The 14783-nt window shown below is 41.2% G+C and overlaps 1 long non-coding RNA gene across 1 annotated transcript; it reads left to right on the forward strand.

The window, feature by feature from the left end:
* The first annotated feature begins 6450 nt into the window (after positions 1-6450).
* LOC136707892 (uncharacterized) lies at positions 6451-8938 on the forward strand. Its single transcript, XR_010804260.1, has 3 exons — positions 6451-8189; positions 8277-8361; positions 8703-8938. It is a non-coding gene; the product is annotated as an uncharacterized lncRNA (long non-coding RNA).
* Positions 8939-14783: the final 5845 nt, after the last annotated feature.

The raw sequence follows: 14783 nt of genomic DNA on the forward strand, positions 1-14783 counted from the left end.
CCAAAAACAGACGTTGGTAGGTGGATTGGTGACAAAAGGTGTCCGTAGGTGTGTATGTGTGTCTGTTGCCCTGTGAAGGACTGGCGCCCCCTCCAGGGTGTATTCCCACCTTGCGCCCAATGATTCCAGGTAGGCTCTGGACCAGTGGCGGATGCTGGTCTTTCAAGGAGGGGAAGCTCAATTTCGGCCTACATCATAAAATGTGTCGGTTTATTTATACGTAAATTCTCCCCTCCGTTCCTTTTCAAGAAAATGATCTGTGACCCTGTCGTACCAACAAGGCGTCTTTTCCAGGGACTTGAATAGTGTCCTATCAATGGCCAGCAGAGCTAGGCTGCTTAAACGGCCTTGTGTCCGCCTGTGAGTGCTGTGAGTTAAACACCTTATTAAAAAAATCACTTGTAAACTCTGAAATATAGCCAACGGAACCCAAAAGGTAGGTATTACAAAATAGATTAAATTTAATGATCATCCATTTCTGGGTAATAAAATAAACAAATACTCTGCACAGTGCAAAACAGCAGCATTCAACGGTAGTGATTAAAACAACCACAACTGTCACATTTTCTTCAACTATTTTTTGGAAGGCAGGTTGGCATTCAGGAAAACCATGTGTCTCAGCTCGGAGGGGTTGATCCGGTTTCTTCTCTCCGTTATGCCACCAACCCCTCCCCTCCCTGCTCGGTGGTATAACCCTTCGCTGATTGGTACCTTTGATTGTTGTTCTCTGATTAGTTGAATGACAAGTATTAGAAAAAAATGGCTCGGTCTTAGACGGGAACCGGCTCTCATCGTTCACTTACAAGAGCCGGCTCTTTGAACCGGTTCGTTCGCGACCGACACATCACTAGTTTAAAACCACCGTGAAGGGAATGATTGAGAGGAAAGCCGCGTCTTTACCAGTGATAAGAAGCTGATTCTGAACAAAAGTTGAGCGCGTTGTAGTGCATATTTATTTAGTGACATGTACACACAACAGTATATATTTGATCACTTATTTTTTGACATTTTAGGGGAAGCTGAGCTTCCCTTGCAGTCTTAGAGCAATCGCCTCTGCTCTGGACCCACCGTGACCCGGATAAACCCTCACAGATGAATGAATGATATTGAATAACTGTCCAGCCCCATTTCATAGCATAAAAATATGACCTTGCCTTGTTTTTTTTTTAATACCACCATTGTGATATACAGGGCCTTTCAAGACTAATTGTATACTCAAGCACTTATTGTAAGAGTCATTCATTCCAAATACACTAGATTTAAACTATTTGTTAAGTGTTTGAAGTCTTAAAAAAAAAAAAAAAAAAAAAAGATAAAGTAGTGAGACTGTGTGTGACATGTTTCTATGTAAGAAAATTCCATTTCCTTTTAAATGTGTCATAAAACTGTGGCAGATATTGGAACTTAAAGAAAAAAAAACTGAAATTAAAAGACACAGAAATATTTGACCTTTTCTCTAGTCTCAGTGTTTCACCCCGACATACGCCAAGATGAAAGTCAAGGTCAAACTGTGCCACAGACTTTAAATGAATAGTTTTATTTGACTCCTCCATGTTTAAGTCACATGACCACACGCTCCTTCTAAATCTCCTACCTCATTTTAGGTCTGTGTCAGTTTCTACACGGCAAATTGACCAGTGTTAAATCAAAGCAGTTAGTGTGTTAAAAGTAAACACAGACACTTACCACCCTATTAATTTATCACTAACAGTGTTGATTTAACACTAGGATTTTGCTGTGTGTTTATAAACAAACAATATACTGACGTACCTGAGCTTTTTGTGTATTGTGTACAGTTCTTGGTGTGTATATAAAAAAAATTATTATATCACCATTAAAAGGTTGCCACATTGGAGTAGGAGGTGGGGGATATGGATGTACTACTGACAGGGCAGAGTTTGGAGACTAACCCTAGTTTATTAAATGATTAATTTTCCAGGACAGACAGTTTTAAAGAGAACAATCCCAGGAAAACTAGGATGTGTGGCAATGCTAATCACCATGCTCGATGGGATCAGCCCACTGGCCCACATTAAACCATTTAAAAAGATTTAATGAGATTGATATCACTGAAAAATTCAGTGTGTCACAATGGTTGGTCCCAGTTGAGGTCTCACTGCTTCCAAAGCTTCACATCAAGAACAACCTTAAGTAACAGACGTATAATAACAAGGGTTCTTGGCCTGGGGCTCTGCATAATATATCAGAGTTTCACAACCCTGAGAAAAAATGCCATATGTAAGATGATAGCTTACTCAAGGATGGGTTGAGGCCAAGGAACCGTGAGTGAGCTACTAGTGGGGCAGTTTGGACTCAAGTGCAGAATAACCAGAAAAGGAAGTTCTACTAAAAAGGTCTTCCCAAATTAAGAAGGAAAAAACAACTAAACAGGCAAAAGATGTCAAACCAAAAGATCTAAGAAAAGAAGAAAGCTTGGAAATGTGAGAAAAGGGTTTTTCCCCTTCTTTTCATAAATAAGAGATAAACAAAAGACTCAAGAAGAGTTCACAGGAAAGAGACCCAGGAGAACACTCTAGGGACTGTACCAAAATTACCGACCAGGCTTGTATAGCACTCTTGAAAAGAGAAACCCAAGACTGAGGGGTGAGGTGCATGTTGGCTTTCCTTAAGTAGGAGAGAAACAGGTGCTGCTGATTTCTCCTAATCAACGTGTGCTGGCTCCATGTCTCCCTCTGCTGGCTGGGGTTGGCCTAGCGGGTAACTGGGCCCCTGTCTAAACCCTTACACCTTATTGGCAATGAACTGTATGTTAAGAAGAGACTTTCTGAAGTGAACATATTTGGTCAAATGTTTCTCTCTGTATCACTTCAGTAAATTCTGTTAAGAATCATTATTAAAAGTCATATTTCTTTCATTTATTTACTTATTTAGGTTTATGCCTTTGTCAGCCACAACAAACATGACAACCACAACTCATCTGATCAGAGACCTGTTCAGATTATAGCACTCTCCATCCAGGCAGCTCACGTTTCAACTGCTCACTGATGTTTTGCAGAGTGCTTATAGCTAAATGTGAGTTTTCAGCTGCCTACAGTTCAAATTACCTCTCTATCATGGAGCAATCACAGCCACCCCAGTAAACATTTAGCCGTTGATTCATCGTTGAAATAACGCAATGACCGCCGTCTAATCAACGTTCTCTTAAGGTTAAAAATGAAAGCTGAAAAGACGTCCAAACACAGACATTGAAAAGACGACTATTAGACGTATTTTGGACGTTCATTGACGTTATTAATTGGTCCCGAAATAAATTAATTGTATAAAACGCGTTTTGGACGTCCACTGACGTCATTGATTGGTCACCACTTAACTTATTAAGATGGATTTTGGACGTCCATTGACGTTTAAAATGTGTCCTTGACGGACAGACTACTTTTAGACCTATTTTGAATGTTGTTTACTGGGTGAGCATCTGAAAATGAAGCCTGTTGGAGCTATGCGTGAAAGAGATGAAGTATAGTAAGTTAATTCTACTTTTTCTCTCACTCAATGTTACTAGAGCCTGCTAGAGTAGTTCAACAACATTTGTTTTTTTTTAGTAAATTGATATTACACTCGCGTTGTGCGAACAAGCCTTAGCTTCCCCCGAGTTTTCTCTTCCACCTTAAATGTCTCAGCTCGACCAGCAGTTCCGAAACAGGCCGTAGTTTTAGTCGAGCTAGCGTTAGCAACAAGTTCCATTTTTTTCTCTCACTCAATGTCACTAGAGCCTGCTAGAGTAGTTAAACAAGATGTCTCATTTTTAGTAAATCTATATCACTCTTGTATTTAGCGAGTTTTCCGTTCCACCTTAAATATGGCGGCAGTTACATTCAGAGTTGGAAAAAAAAAAAAATCCAAACATTTTTTAAAATAATATATTTAAGGCCTTTTTCAAGGTCTTTTCTGACTGGCGTTGTGTGTTAGTGTTTGAGTATCACAGCCAAGTGTGTATTACATTATAAGTGTATATTACATTACATACACTGTTAAATATTGACAAAAATAAAATTTAATGTAACGGTTTGGTTAATTCTTCATGTAAACGTTAATTTTTAATAATGGTAGGGTGTGTGTTCCTTATACAATTACAACATTAGTTCTCTAAAATCTTAAATATCTTAACCATATCTGATCATATGTGTTAGATGAATTTCCCTTTTATTCTCAGCACATCGCAGCATCACCCAATATCCATTCATGTAATTTCAATTTGCCTGCATTGTTGTCTGCATTTTAGATCAGTAGTTATTAACTTAAAAAAGGTGTATGTTCATATCTACACTTTCTCTCTCACCTCAGATAAAAACAGCCCAGCATTGCTGACTATGTTTTGAAGAAGATCTGCACACCACAGCAAGCAGCTGTTCTCACTGATGGTATCCTGAATATGCGAGTAACAGACAGGAAACCAAATTTGGCTTCTCTTCCTTTTTATCTGATGATTAATAATCGATTAATCGAAAAAATAATCGACAGATTAATCGATTATCAAAATAATCATTAGTTGCAGCCCTAATCTCAACCTTCGACACGACCGCCGCCGATAGTAGCCACCTCTCAGGCATATATCGAACTAATCTTCGGGGAGTGGTAGTAGGGTTCCCCTGCCCATCCCAAAGCCCAGAGAGTCGCCACTTCTCTGGCTTATCGGTTCACAGTACCGAAGCCTACGATACTTTGAACTTGTCTGACTTCCAGGGCTAGAGGGCCTAGGATCACCGATCTGTAGCCCGATCGAACTCTCTCTTGTTCGGCTTAAAGCACCGTCATTTGCCATTCACATGGTCATGGTTCTCAGAAAAATGTGTACCCTTTTCCTGATGACCCGACAGCACCACTCTGAAATGCCACATGCACAAATTTCATCTAGGACAAGGGGACCCCCAAACCCCTTCGACCATAGCGCACCCTCTTGGACTCACTACTGGCACGAGGGGTGTGGAACCATCGGGTCTCCCAGTGATGCTGTATTTTCAACTTAAAAACTTTAAAAAAAAATTCACTTCCAGAGCTGTGATTGTGGAATGATCCACGAGCTCAAGCCCATCAAGTCACCACCTCTGGGCTTATCTGTTCGCAGCATCGGGGTCTATGGAAGTCTAGGCTCAGTTCTCCCAGTGTCTCTTGTAAAATTTAAATTTCTAACCATTTTGTATTGAGTTTTAAGGGAGCAAAACTCAAAACAACAGGGTTAGGGCCAAAGGGTTAGGGAAAGGCCTAAGTAGCTAAATACTCCTTGTAATTTCTGGACTGCTATTCTTTCTACAGTTTTCAAGTTACAGCCACGAAATTCAACAGAATGGTAGAACATATGGTCAATTACATTGTTTGTGCTTTAGAGCAACATGACTTGCGTGTTTTGGAATTCGTGCTTTTAAAATGGCAATTTTTCACAAATTTCAAACTCAGCCAATTTTAATGCTACAGTCACCAGATTTCAAATGAAGATACCTGATCCCATTCTGACCACTCGTCAAATATCGAACCGATCCAAGTTACAATTTTTGTAGAACTACCTACAATATTGTATTTATAATACAAATTAAAAGTCCATTTCTAATAAAACAAGCACTCACAGTTAAATGTTATTTTTTTTATTCAACAGAATGCTATATGACAACAACAATAAAAAAGCTTCTTTATATCTCATATTACAATTATTTTTCAATTAAGATAAATACAAACTAAAAGACCCTTTTTTAATGTTCACTAATAAACATTCTCCAATTAACTATATACACAAGTATGTTTACACTCAATTACACAAACCAATTAAAGATTTAGCCAGAAAATTCTCCCATCATTTTCTGCAGCCTTTGTCTTTCTTTTTCGAAAACTGATTCCCTGTTTATTTTTTGACATGGTTCTTGATCTTTTCCATAATGTAACGCACAAAGCCATTCTTCACACCATGGCTACCAGTTTTCTGCCCAGATGTTCCACCTTATCCCTTTTTCAGTTATGGCCCTTGCATTCGATTCATAAGTCACCATATCTGAAACAACATTAGAACTTCCATGGGGGTGGGGAGGGATTAAGTCCATCCATCCATCCATTTTCCACCGCTTATCCAATCCGAGTCGCGGGGGAAGCAGTCAGAGTAAAGAAACCCAGACCTCCCTCTCCCCAGCCACTGATTCCAGCTCCTCCGCGGGTATACCGAGGCGTTCAGTTCCGAGTCTGCATTACTGCTGATGCTTCACCGATCCGCCTGTCAATCTGCCGCTCCATCAATCCACCCACACCCATTAAGTCCATTTTACATTTTTACAACTCACCTTTTGACACTATTTCTACATATTTACAAACATTTTGGAATATAACATTTTATTCCTTCCTTCCTTTGTTTGTCTCAAACTCCTTATCCACTTCAACTTCATGCTAGTTCAAGTGCATACACAGAGTTGATGGACCCAAAAAAACATCTTGGATAGGGCACCAGTCAATCAAAAAACACTGCATTCTTTCAAAAAGTTACAACAATTTAAACAAACATGACAAGACCATGACACCACAAATACTACAGTTGTACAGAGCATGCCTTGACGAGTTCAGGGATACCAAATTGAAGCAGATCGAACTTGTTGATCAAGAGATCATCAAAAAAAACCCCACCCTATAAGAACCTGCCGATTTAAATATGCAAATTAGCAGCCAATAAGGATCCAACATTTATGCATGCCAATAAGCCTCAGAGAATTTTGCATGCCACTTGCCACAACTGTACACCTAAACCCTTAACTCTAATCATAACCATAACCCCTAAACCCTAACTATGACCCGCCGAGGTCAAATTAGATCGGGGCAGCTTAAAAGCTGGGGGAATTCCCGATACTGCGGGTTTAATTCTCTCAAACATGAATTCCAGTGCTCTCTCTGTGAACGGAGTAAATTTTCCCAATCACTTAGCTGGGTTTCACAAACTTTGTCCAATCGAAGTTGAGTTTGTGATGGCTCTTGAACACTCCGGTGACTCGCTGCGGGTTACGAGACTCCCCGATTTGTTCGGAAAAACGCGTTGTTAGCTTAGCTGCTCACCTCGCGCCCAAGCACTCACTACACGGATTGAGACTACGTGCGGCACTGTCTGCGGGCAAACACAATCGAGCTGCTGGCGCAATTTAGGGAACGACCATACAACCTTAGCGGTAAGCCACAAATGCCTCAGGTACCCGCGGAGCTTGGAGGATTTTCACCCATTGACCTCATGTTAGACTCGGATGGCCAGAGCGCAATGAGTAGTCCTGTTCGCCCCTCCACATCGGGTCCCCATGCCTGTCCATGCGATCCGACACAATCCCAAAGCTCAACTTCGGAATCCGACACTTCTGGGTCCGAAGAGGAGCAGACTGATCGTTCCACACCGATTCAAGGACACCTTTGTCGGCAAATCAATCTCGGAGTTCGATGCCTTCCATCTAAGAGCCGAACCATCACCCAAGGACAACGGGAATCTCATATAGCGATATTTGTAATTAACAGTGCGATTTTTCGGATCTGTCTTTCATTCATCACAGTAAGGTCAGCACTTGGTTGAAACATCTCACTCGGATTGGGTACGCCTACACCAGCGTTAAGATGTTTGTTTGACGCAAAATCATTCGTAGCAGCTCGGGGGAATTTGAGCAACTCAGACTCAGTTTCACAAAAGCTCACCGACATATCGCTCGTAAGATCATCGGTCACCGGCAGAGAGTCAAACGTTTAAAGCTGGAACTTTTACCACCACCCAAAGACTGCGCAGACTTTCTGATGGAAGCGGACAAACGGATCCCCAAACTGATCCAGAAGGCCCGAGATGGGACTCCAGTCAGCCGGTCCATTGTAAGACTGCTCCAAGGTTTTTTGCTGGGAAAACTAGCCATTCTAACCGGTTACTGAGCCACCGTATTCATTTGGTCCAAGAGCTCTGTGAGGCCCAGAAATTAGACTAGGGTTGCATCGTGTATGAGAGGAACCATAAAACCAACAGAACTTTTGGTGACACATTGATCACACTGGCCCCGAAAGAGCTAGCTTGGCTTAAATGTTTGAGCTGTGTCTACGAGACCAGGCCTCGGTATGCATTTGAGAACCGGGGAAGCCAACTGAGAAAGCCGAATCATCTACTGAGGGAAGCTTGGCATTAATCACGGTTAAAAAGGAGAGTTGGCTTCAGTCTCATCAGAACTGCTGTTTTGAACCAGGTAAGATCACATTTGCTTTATAACCCAATTTCTGTGTCTTATTGCCCGGCAACATTTTTCTAACACATTGGTATCTTGTCTCTCCAGGCCAGAGTTACTGAAAGCTCACGAGCATCTGCTATTGGCACTGGAAACTTCCCGGACCTGACGAGCCCCATCACGGTTCATTTAAGTAAATATAAAATTTTTGAGTCCAGCCAAAGGCATTTGTCGTGTGTTCATTTGTAGCCCAGAAGGGCATCCATCTTCTGGGTATCGGGGTCTATGGAAGTACCAGAGACTTCCAGGGAAGTTGAGCAGACTTTTGGCTGACAGTTCGCGCGCTCAGTTTGTTTGTTTGTTTGCTGCTGTTTAGTACTGTTCCTAAGCTTTTTACTTAAAATCTTTACTTGTAATACTTTGCTAACTAATCCTTGTTAGTTGTACTTAGTGTTTTTCTAAATTCACTGTTAATACCACTACCACTTTTATTGTTGTTTTTCATATTAATAGCTGCTTCTCTCCTGATTATAGTGACCGCAGAGGAATGATCACTCTCCAGGCTCAGCATGGAGATCGAGCAGTTAGGCTGCTGAATTTAGCGTCTCCTGGAGAAGCAGACGGAGCTCCAGTGGGAGAAGATGAGGCTTGAGGCCGCCCGCAATGCCTCCCGTTGGCACTCCAGCTCCTTCATTGCGCGGCTCTCCGGGACGGCCATCTTTACTCCAGCTCCGAGCTGGGAGCGTCAGCGTGGGCCGATGTCGTCTCCCCCTCTACCGCAGCTTTGTCGTCTTCGCCTCTACTAACCGGTTTGAGGTGCTCAGCTCCTGGCCCTCTCCTGCACCGACACAGAGAGCTAAACAGGGTTCTTATTATTGGTGACGCTATAGTCAGACGTTTAAGAGTCGCAGGCACGAAAAGTAAAGCTACTGTGTCCTGTCTCCCAGGTGCTTGTGTCCTGGATTTTGCCAGGTGATTTCCCTCGGTGCTGCGGCAGCGTGAGGACTTTGGCACCGTCATTCTCCACGTGGGGACGAATGACACTTCCGCCCGCTGCAGAGAGGTCCTGAAGGAGCATTACCGTTCGCTTCTGGATACCGCTCGGAAGAAGACGGAAGCCAGGATCAACGTCTCCGGCCCCCTACCCACCTACAGACGAGGATGTGAGGCGTACAGCAGGCTCTTCGCACTCCACTCCTGGCTCCGGGTTTGGTTTGGCACTGTTGCCGTGGACTACGTCGACCACTGCGAGTGTTTTCGGGAATGTCCTGCCCTCTACCACCGGGATGGGCTTCACTGGACGTTCTACTCCAGGTTTGACTAATCCCACCCACCAGCACAAACCAGGCAAGTAGATTACACAGCGAACAGGTAAGTGATACACTTACAAATAACGGCCATTTATTTGCCCATAGTAAGGGTGTATCTACAAAGCTTGCTCTAAGAAATATAAATATTTGTTAGAGTATCAAGACTGTGTCTGTCCCCTGAATCAAACTTAAAGCCAGAAAATATCAAACAGCGTGCCCCAATAACCTAATCACTATTAAACCATCAGAAACAGAGCGTAGTATCATCCCCTCAGACCTAAAGTTTGGCCTACTCAATATAAAAGCACTTAACTCTAAAGCAGTCATTGTAAATGAAATAATAATGGATCAGAATATTTTGCACTAAATCAAGCCACTCGTACAGACTATAAATATGTACACAGCCCCAGACTGACAGGCAAAGGGGGTGGATTATGTATAATTTACAAAAATAATTTAATTATTAACCAAAAACATGGTTACAACTTTACTTCCTTTGAAATTATGTACAGTAACATAATTAACCCCGCCACATATAAGAACACCATATCCTTATTAAACATTTATAGACCACCAGGGCCCTATTCAGAATTTATAAAAGAATTTGGTGAATTAGCTGCTAATTTAGCAGTGTCCTGTGATAAATTAATAATTGCAGGAGACTTTAACATTCATTTTGAGTCACATCAATAATAGATTCTGTTGGTTTCACACAAAAGGTATCAGTTCCTACTCATTATTGTAATCACACACTAGACTTGGTTTTGACCCTGGGCACTAACATAAAAAACCTACATATTCTCCCCCATAGTCTTCCACAGTCTCAGACCACTACCTAATTTCATAAGAACTGAGTTTAGATATTAAAAAATGTAAATGCCCACATTATTATCTAAAGCGCTCACTAACCCCATCTACAGCCCCTAAATTTACTGAAAACATCACCGATTTATTGACCTCAGTCAGTAGTCCAGCAGACCCACTGGAGCTAGACAGACTAACTGAATACTTAGATAACACACTTCGATCAACTTTAGATAGTGTAGCACCACTTAAGCATAAAAAGCTACGACAGAAAAAACTCGCTCCCTGGTATAATGAAGAAACACTCACCTTAAAACAAACCACTAGAGCGGAAATGGCGGTCGACTAAACTGGAAGTATTTCACTGTGCCTGGAAAGACAGCCTAATAGAATATAGAAGGGAACTCGTCAATGCACGTTCAGCACATCTGTCCTCACTGATTGAAAATAATAAACACAATCCTAGAGCACTCTTTAATGTAATCTCTAATCGGGCAGCTACTGATCCACAGATCCCAGCCATTCACACCAGCAATGCTTTGATGGACTTTTTTAACAACAAGATTGAAAATATTAGACAAACAATAAATGCCATATTACTAAATCTAGCCTGTCTGTCATCTGGTGTGGATGATATAGAACAAAACATAGAAGAAAGACTAGAGGACTTTGACCCACTACCACAGCTAGAATTGAAGAAAATCATCTACTCGTCAAATTGTACGACCTGCACACTTGATGCAATACCAACAAAACTATTTAAGTGTTACCAGTCATAATCAATCCCCTTTTAACAATCATAAATTCGTCCCTTAGACTGGGTCACATACCCAAAGCGTTTAAATTACCTGATCAAGAAACCGAATCTTGATCCTAGTGTACTATCCCATTACAGACCTATCTCTAACCTTCCCTTCATATCTAAGATCTTCATATCTAACATCATGTGATCCTCTTTGTATGAGTATTTTTTGAAAAATAAAATTATTGTTGTACCAATGGTTATGAAAATTTGTACAATGCACCAAAGTGGCTTAGGAAAGAATATATAAATAAAATTTTGTATGCTGCTTGTTTTATAGGGACAGCAGAGGTCCAGTCGCTGCACTTTAGAGTCCACAGGTACAGAGCCCAGTACTTTGTGTTCCAGTGGTCCCAGTCCTTCCATCACTCTCAAACGAAGTCCCTCCAAAGTCATGAAGATACCTGGCCTTGAGTAGGTGCTTTATACTGACTCAGAGTTGGAGCAAGCAAGAAAGCATTACTTTGAAAAGCAACTAATTGAAAAAGAACAAGAATGCTTCCCCTCTAAAGAACTCCGCTGTCGACTCATTCGGAATACAGTGACCAACATGATCTCTGTTCTGCGAGCTACAACCAAAGACTTTGCTTACCCATCAAAACATGGTGTAATTGCAATGGCCAAACGTTTGGTGGGGTATTATCCAATGTTGCATGACCAATCTATCTTGTGTAAATATGGATGTGTGAGTAGTGCTATGTTTTACACAGTAATGCATCAATAACTGCTTTTAAAAGACATAGTATTAGTACAAGTTTTGAAGAAATTACAGATACCCAAATTGAATGTGTTTGCATGTGTGCCTGGAGGTAATATAGCTCAAGTTTTTGTCACATGTTCGTTGTCAGACAATTGCAGTGAAATGTTTCCCCGCTGTGTACCAAGGTATAACGTTGAATGTGACTATTGATGTTTAGCATTGTAAATCAGGTGTTAGCTGGTATTGGATGCTGGTATCGGTGCATTTATATGAGACTTAAATTGGGAAACAGTTACTAGACTGCTGATGAAAAGACTGCAGAATGTAAGAACCCCTTGGAAGTCCCATTTATCTGAAAATGCTTTGCCTAGTTCTGGATTGAAGTCTAAAGGTCCAATAAGGGTTCGACAACTAGAATTTGGATCAGGATCAAGGGACAGTCCATGCAGTATGTCAAATGAAGACTACGATGAAGATTCCAGTGGCTCCACTGTGCTCCTTGACAAGTCTTCATTCAGATCCAGCACTTCAGAAAGCAGTGAGCAGGATGAAACATGCAAGTACCTTGTTTTCTTTAATAATGGAAATGTTTATCATTTAATTTACATTTTATTTTGTTTCTGCTGTTTGGGAGAGGAAATCCATTTTAGGGCTCTCCAGTACTTGACTCTATGGGTTAATTTTGCTATGAGGAGTATTATTATATTTGACATGTCATTTAGCTTTGGCTGATCTTTAATCATTATAATTTTTACTCAGAGTAACTAGTGCTGATTTGCTTACAATTTCTTACAAATAAAACATCACATTTGTCTTTCAGTGGGAGAAAATAGTCAACTGGACAGTCAGAAAACCCAGGCTCGACACTCCAGGACACTCCAGGAAATGAACAAGGCCAAAACAAATGAGTGCTGTGGTTCAGCTCCTTGACTTAGAGTCTCGAAGGGCATTTATTAATTCGGATGTCATGAAGGAAACAGACAAAGCCACCAAAATCTTCGCAGCATACCCATGTTTCAAGGAGATTGATCATGTAAGTTGTTCACATTCACTAATAGGCGATGGCTCCATTTGTTGTATTTATGTGGTCCAGTCATTTTCAATCGAATGATGAAAAGCAGGTACAGGTTCTGTTTTATTCTGTCTTTGCTAGCCAATATCAAATGCCCTCTCTTTGCCTTTAAGTGTAACTGGTCAACAAGGTCACCTCCTCGTTATATTAGGTGTGTGCAATATTAAGCAAATTTAATATATACCAAATTTAGTGCTTATTAGATCTACATAATTAATAAAAATTGGTAACAGTTTGTGTTAAGTCATAAGTCATTGTGTTAAGCTAGTTAACTGACCCTGAAGCAAATGGCAGTAATCAATAAACTATTGTCCCAAGCACTACTTTTATCATCCTCAGAATGACAGAATGCGGCAGTATAAAGCCCTGTTTAAATTAATTTTTGTTTGTGAGTAATTTCATCAGACCTTAGGTTTGTCTTTTTAAGCATATTTGATTGTGTGTGTGTGTCTTGTTCTGGGTCAATTGATGCAATATCATGCAATAGGGAGACATTTCATCATTTAATTTCATTGTCTGTATCTGCTTATCCAGTTCAGGGTCGCAGAGTGTGAGCATATTTTAATAATGATATACAATTTATTGTGATATTGATATTTTGTCCCACCCATAATAACTAATATTGCAAGACATTTTAGAAGATATTTAGTTTCAATAAGACATATATATTTTTTTTTTCAACAATGCAACAATCCACTGAGATTTTGAAAGGCCTTCCAGCACTCTTCCCATCAGGAGTTGCACCACCTAAGAAACTGGGGCAGCCAAGTGAAGCTCTGTTCCATACTCTTATGGTATGCATTGTCAACTGTTGTTGTTATTTATTATTTGGATAGCTCACTGTCTTGCTTGCAAAGAAAGTTTAATTTAAGCCATGAATATAGTTGGTTCTGTCCATGTTTATGACTTGGTGTCTTTGGTTGGTTGTTCCTGCAGCCCTCAGAAAATGCTGCTGCCTTTCTCAGCAGATAACCTCTATCAAGTCCCTTGCTACTCATGGACCAAGAGAACTGCATGATCAGTGTTGGGAAAAACCCAGTGACAACATTTTCAAAAGACTTGCTGCACAACGGTGTTCTCTATGTCATGGCATACTATTATACACTACATTTGACATATTCCAAATGCATTGCCACACTGTTGTCTGTGTTAAAGACTACGAGTCTTACCGAATAGCGCTGGGTCTCTGTCGGCTCTAAACGCGGCTCGACCCAGCGCTATTCGGTAAGACTCGTGGTGGTGGATTATGTGTTTATATCAACACTGAATGGTGTAAGAACTGTGCTGGTCTCTGCTTATTGTTCATCGTTAGTCGAGTTTATGGCTGTTAGGTGTAGACCTTTTTATTTACCTTGAGAATTCACCGCTGTTTACATTCCTCCCGACGCAAACACAAATCAAGCGCTGTGGGAATTACATGACGCTATAAGCGACTTTCAAATACACACCTGGATGGACTGTTTATTGTTGCTGGAGATTTTAATCATGCAAATCTCAAGAAAGTGTTCCCTAAATTCCACCAGTATGTGAACTTTGCTATGAGAGGAGCAAACACGCTGGATCTTGTTTACACAAACATTCCAGACGCGTACAGGGCAGAGCCCCGCCCCCACCTCGGATACTCAGATCACATGTCTGTTATGCTAATTCCTGCATACAGACCCATCGTCAGGCGATCGAAACCTGTTCTGAAAGAGGTGAAAATCTGGCCAACAGAAGCAATCTCTGCTCTCCAGGACTGTTTCGAGTGGGACATGTTCAGAGAAGCTGCAACTTACAGCAACACAATCAACCTGGAGGAGTACGCATCATCAGTGACCAGCTACACAGAGAAGTGCATCGATGATGTGACCATCTCCAAGACCATCACCATCCGCTCCAACCAGAAGCCGTGGATGAATACAGAGGTGAGTGCGCTGCTGAAGGC

This window comes from Hoplias malabaricus, chromosome 9 (genome assembly GCF_029633855.1).
Source record: "Hoplias malabaricus isolate fHopMal1 chromosome 9, fHopMal1.hap1, whole genome shotgun sequence".
Lineage (NCBI taxonomy): Eukaryota > Metazoa > Chordata > Actinopteri > Characiformes > Erythrinidae > Hoplias > Hoplias malabaricus.